The 6,328-nt window shown below is 37.8% G+C and overlaps 1 non-coding gene across 1 annotated transcript; it reads left to right on the top strand.

Moving 5' to 3' along the window:
- Window positions 1-2,016: 2,016 nt before the first annotated feature.
- LOC138878837 (small nucleolar RNA R71) lies at window positions 2,017-2,123 on the top strand. Its single transcript, XR_011402610.1, has one exon. It is a non-coding gene; the product is annotated as a small nucleolar RNA R71 (small nucleolar RNA).
- The last annotated feature ends 4,205 nt before the right edge of the window (window positions 2,124-6,328 follow it).

Below are 6,328 nucleotides of genomic sequence, written 5' to 3' on the forward strand. Positions count from 1 at the left end.
CAATTATGCTGCATTTCTTCTTGCAAAGTAGTCAAGCTAGATGAGGTAATCACTAGTGGTGTTTCAGCACTTCCTAAGTAAGCATAGAGTAAGTGCGCTAGTAGAGGCTTGAGGCCCAGTTTTGGGGCTTCTTCAATAGATGGTTTAGGAAGAGCCAATGTCATTGATCGATCTAACTCCTCAAATCTTCCAAGACCATCAACATACTTGCAAGACAAGTTAAGGACTTTCTCAATCTCTTCCACCAACTCATCTTCACTTTCATTTTCATCCTCTAATAAAACTCGTTCAAGGGGGTATGTGGGGCTCATATAAGGCATCATTGAGGTCATATCATTTTCAACCATAGAAATCATGGATAGGTGTTTGTGGGGCTCATATAAGGGATCATTGAGGTTACATCATTTTCCACCATAGAAATCATGGATAACTCTTCTTAGTGGACTGGAAACTTGAGGGCTTTATAAATATTGAAAATCTCTACCCGATCAACCCACTCTCATTGTCATTTTCCCAACACAAAAATTATTAATAGCTCAAGTTGTGGCTAAGAATGGATGTCCCAAAGTAAATGAGAATTGTTGATCGGGCTCATAGTCAAAAATAATGAAATCAATAAAGAATATAAAATACTACACTTGGACTAACACATCTTCAATCACCCCTTCTAGGCTACCAATGGATTGATCTGCCGATTGCAATATCATTATGATGGGTTAAGGCTCGCCCAATCCCAATTTCTTTAACATAAATAATGGCATCAAATTTATGCTCGCACCAAGATCACACAAGTCTCGCCCAACTTTGTGCTTACCAATCGAGATCTGAATAGTAAAACTCCCTGGATCCTTCAACTTCTGAGTTGGCTTGCTTTGAATTCGTGAACTATATTCTTTCGTGAGTACCGGAGTTCGAACTTGGCTAACTTCTTTTATCTTCCACAATGTTTTTGATATATTTTGCATATTTGGTTACATCCTACAAGATGTCTACCAACTGAATATTGATGTGTACTTGTCTCGTAATGTCCAAGAATTTCTTGTAAGCATGTCCTTAATTTTTCGTAATCTTTGTAGGACTGTGGGAGGTGGCTTAGATACTATAGATGATGGTGGCTTTTCCATCCCCTCTTTTTCCAACCTTTCTTCTACAATCTATTATGGTACCTTATTTTCTACATTGATCGAGTTTGTAACAAAAGTGACTTGTTTTCTCTTTTTGGAGGGCACTTCCACTAACTATCTTTCATTTCATAATGTCACAGCAATAACATGAGCTTTAGGATTTTCCTCGGTGTCACTTTGAAGGGTCCCACTAGCCAAGTGTTTTGGGCACTAGCAAGTTGCTCCATTTTTTGCTCTAGATTCAGAATAGCTGTAATTTAATTCTGAATGGATGTTATTTGATTCAAATTGTCGGACATTATCTTCTTTAACATCTCCTCAATATTGCCCAATTAATTTGTTGGTTGTTTAACCTGTGCTTGTCGATATTACTGTTCAAGAGCTTGTGGCATGTATTGATTATGAGTACCTTGATTTTCACCCCATGAGAAGTTTGGGTGGTTCCTCCGGTTTAAATTCTAGGTTTTCCAATACTAGGTTTCATAGGCACAATTTGCATTACCTACAAAGCATACCGACACTGTATTTGCTAGGTATAGATCACTCGTGTGGCCCTTTCCATAATCTTCACAAAATGCTTGTACTTGTGAACTAGTTGAAAAACTATTTATTGAGAACCATGGCCATTATTTTAAACTCACTGGCCAATGTGGCAAACTGTGCCGATAATTCTTAAACAACATCTATCACAAGGACCCCCATAATTTAGTGGACTATATGTCTACTCATTTCTCCTTGCAAATCAGGATTACTTTTGGAGAATTTATTTAATAATCCATAAATTTCATCAAAAATTTTCTCCAACACTTTACCACTAGTTGCAGGATATACCATGATATTACTCTCCGGGTGTAGCCTTTATATGAAGGTATGAACCAATACCTCATTAGTTTGATTATAATGAGGACAATCTAAAATTATTCTCTTGAACCTCTCCCAAGCATAATATAAGGACTCGCCCTCTTTCAGTTTAAAAATGACTATCTCACTTCTAATTTTTGTAGTTTTGCCTGAAGGAAAAACTGTGTTAAGAATTTATGAACCAGATCATTCCATGATGTAATAGAGTTAGCGGGTTCCGCCTTCAACCATCTCTTCCCTTGCCCAACAGAGAGAAAGGGAATAGTGTGAGCCTCACATAGTTTGATGTGACTCCATTTGTGATATAAGTATCCCTAATTCCAAAGAAGCTTAGAATGTTTTACTGCGGATCCTCATTTGGTAGACCCATGAATTGCCCCTTTACATGTAACAGTAGGATTATGGTCTATTTAAGCTCAAAGTGCGTAGTGATTCTGGGTTTCACGATGCTAAAGGTGACATTAGCAATGCTAGGCATCGCCACCTCGTGTACCGATAATGGTTGCCCATCTGCCATCTCCACATGTAGTTGAACAAGTGCCTGAAGATTATTTGTGTCCCTTGATTCTCTCAACCTTATGTGAAATATTCTCTCAGATTTTTGGTCAAAGCCGTGAAGTCTATCTTGGCTCCTAACACTTCGCATTCAAAAAAAGTTCCTAAGATTGTAGCAACCAATAAGAAGTGCTTGTATTAACAGAATTAACAACAAAATATAAAGCTAATAAAGTGGTCAATAGTCAAGTCTTCAGTAATGGTGCCAAAAACCTGTTGCTCCCAAATGCACCGCAAATATAAGTGATCGACAAGTGTCGAATCCATAGAGACTAGTGTTTAACTACCTACTAATTTCAACTCCAATTGTTATTCAGTCAAGTAGATCAAGGTTGATTTATTTTATTAACAAGTAAGCAATAAAGTTAACAATTATCTAACTCATCAAACAAAATGTTGGTTGTGTTGAAAAATCAATAGAGACGAACATTTTGGGGCTGTGATCGATTCATCAATCCTATTGTATCCTAGCTAACTCCCCTTTTCATGCAATTTTCTTATGGTTTTTAATTAATTGAGTGAAGTGTACTGGTAGTTTTATCCAGAATTACTAGTCGCTTACCCAAAATAGATTAATGCCTATATTACTATGAAACTAATCTTTAAAGATTGAATTAATATCATGATATTCAATTTACCATAGTGATTAGGTATATTCCTATCCTAACTACAAATCCACCCCTCCCCCACATTAGAGTTAAGATTTTTCCCTCTTCAATTCTTTTCTAATCTAAATGTAGCTTTCCCAAGTATAATTCAGATAGTTGATAGAACTTGACTATTGGCCAGACAATCAAGCAATTTAACACAAAATTGAAGAAACAACAATGTAATAGAAAATTATAATCAAGGAGAAGTTAATGTCAAATAATAATATTCAAGGCGAAATCACAACCTCAGAACTAATGGGTCTTAGCAACTCATGATAGTATTAAACAATTTCACAGGTGTTTGAATGGTTGAAAATACTAAGAAGACTGAAGAAAAATAGCTAATCTTGTTCCTGAGTGTTCTGTGCTTGTATTTTGCTCTCAAAGTAGTGTCTCCACCTCCGAATTAGGTTTAAAATTCCTTTTATACGAGTCGACGTCATGTAGGGCCATCAAAACTATCCTGCACGAAATAAGAGAAGTCCTGCCTTCGTGTCCAAAATAGCATGATGCCTTTTCCGTGCGCTAGGCTGAAAGCCAAAAAATTTTGAATCTGACTACTGCGTCCCAGGCAGCGCATTGCGCTGGCCTATGCGCATGACTGGTCATTTTTTTGTCTTTTCTTATTTTTTCTCCAACTCGTGCCATTTTGTTCCACATCACTTTCGAGTGACTCTTACATATAAGAATGCCACATATAAATCATTACAATACACATGTAAATCAATGAAATTCGTGTAGAATAAGAGGTGATATGCATATAAATACACATACTTTAAGCTGAATACCTAGAGGCATGTACTGTGATGGCGCAACTATCTGAGTTTGAGTGTGCATTTGGGGCTAATTATTTGGCATGTGGTATGATTTGTGCAACATGAGCATGTGAGAAATTCAGCTTAGTAACAATGCGAGATCATAGTAGCTGAGGAGGAGAAGCTATTGTGGGCTCCTAGATGATTGGATCACATGGTCATGTGTTTTTACAGTTTTTGGATTTCGATACATTGGTGGATCAATTATTACTTGAGGAGGAGGACATATATATTTTTCTTTATGATTTATGGAGGATTTAGGATGACTCATATTTGATGTCCCTTGTGGACATGATGTGCAAGGAAAGGATTCGTCAGGGTGCTTCTTTTAGAGTATTAATGTGCTAATGGAGCACTAGTTGATTAGCTTATTTGGTTATGTATTTGGGACTAGCTTAGAGTGGGTGTCTCTCAACAACGGTTCTTGCGGGTTCAAGATTTAAGGAATGGGTTTCGTAGCGGATTGTAAAAAAACTTGGAATATTTCAATATCATTATAGGGTTTGCAAAATAATGTTAGAGAGATGGAAGAAACTACCTTAGATTCGCATAAGGTCTCTTCGGAATGTGCGTATCAGTTAGAGGTACTAATGAATGAATAAAAGGTATAAAATGGTTATGGGTATTGGGATGATGTGGTCTTGTGATTTGGGGTCACTTGGGACGAGTGTTGATTGAGATCCATTATGTGTTGGTAAAGAGAGGTGTAATTTTGATTGCAAGTCAAGAGGAAATCTAAAGGAGTGAGGTCAGTTTAGCATAGGCTTGGATTAATATGGTAAGGTAAATGATCAGTTCCTTTGATATGATAAGACCATACAACTGCTTTTTAGCTTTACTTGCAGGCTTGGCATGCATGATTTGGTTGATTTATAGGAACTCAATTCTAATAGCTTTGTTTTTTGCAAATGGATCCCGAAAGAATTATGGTGGTTTAGACCATGACTTGAGATTTGGTGTCTTCTACAGTTAAGGGAAGTTTGTTGCTTGTTGTGATTTTCTCATGAGATGAGTTAAGTGAAAGGTTTTTAAATGATGAGCCCTTATTCTACTTGTCATTCAGAATTTATGAGATTTAAGGGTGCGGTATGGACTTTTGGAGTTTCTTAGTGCGTCGAGGAGCTGAAGGAAAAAGTTTGCAAAACTAGTTTGTGGGCTGCCGATCGGCTGCGTATTGAAGCAGAAAGATTTGCCAATTTTGAGGACCATTATGCGACCCATTATGCGGCCCAAAAACCATTTTTCGCGCTGCACATCCCATCGCAGAATGAGCATGATAAACTTCGGAAGGAGGTTCTACGGTCCATTATGCGACCGCATAATTGGTATGTGGACCGCAAGTCTATCAAAGAATGAAGTAGAAATGCCCTGTTCTGGAGGGCCATTATGCGGTCCAGTTTGCAGACCGCAGAACTATTATGCAATTGTAGATATACATCGGGGCTCCATTTTTCCAATCTTATAACTTGACCACCATTTCGTTTATTTGGCCTAAGGGTTTATTTTTTTTACGGCCAGACCTCGGGGAGCGCGACCGGCGCTGAACTGAGATAACTCGGTCAAGTAAGCCTGTATGATACCTTTAACCCAAACTCACTCCTGAATAAAGAAAAATATCCATTTCACTAATTAGACGATGAGGAGAATCATGTAAATAACACCGATTCCTCATCATTAGTTATATTATTTATAAAGTTCAAAATACAACTCTTTCATAGTTTGATGTGGAATGTGTGATACAATTACAACAGTACTAGTTTGATATTCCCAACACCAACATAGCACCCGCACTATGTCTATGGAGCCTCTAAAAAGATACAAAAGAGTACGATGATAATGCCGGGAATAAGGCCCCGGCTATACCTTTAAATATAGTACATAAGGACAAAAGATATACGACCCCGAAATGAAATGGGGCTCACCAAGTCAGCTGGGAAGAGGGTGTACCGCTATCAACGATCAAAGCTGCCTACTGTGGAACCACCTGCATATATTAAACATGTAGCTCCCGGAACGAGGGACGTTAGTATATGTTGAATAGTACTAGTATGAATGACTAAACACCCCCTTAATAGAAGGAATGATAACACGACGAAGAACAATCATAAAAATCAGTGGGAGCCTTAAACAATATCGAAAACATCATGTTAGGAACAAGACAAGTTTTCCAGTAATTTCCATATTTTAGGTTGAGAGATCTTAGCACCGATATAGATATAACTTCATGTATTTTGATGGGAGTCCAATCACGGCCCAATAGGCTAGGCCGTCTCACCCGAGACATCAACCACAATCACAATCACTATCTCAACCTCAATCATTA

Source organism: Nicotiana sylvestris, chromosome 9, assembly GCF_000393655.2.
Source record: "Nicotiana sylvestris chromosome 9, ASM39365v2, whole genome shotgun sequence".
Lineage (NCBI taxonomy): Eukaryota > Viridiplantae > Streptophyta > Magnoliopsida > Solanales > Solanaceae > Nicotiana > Nicotiana sylvestris.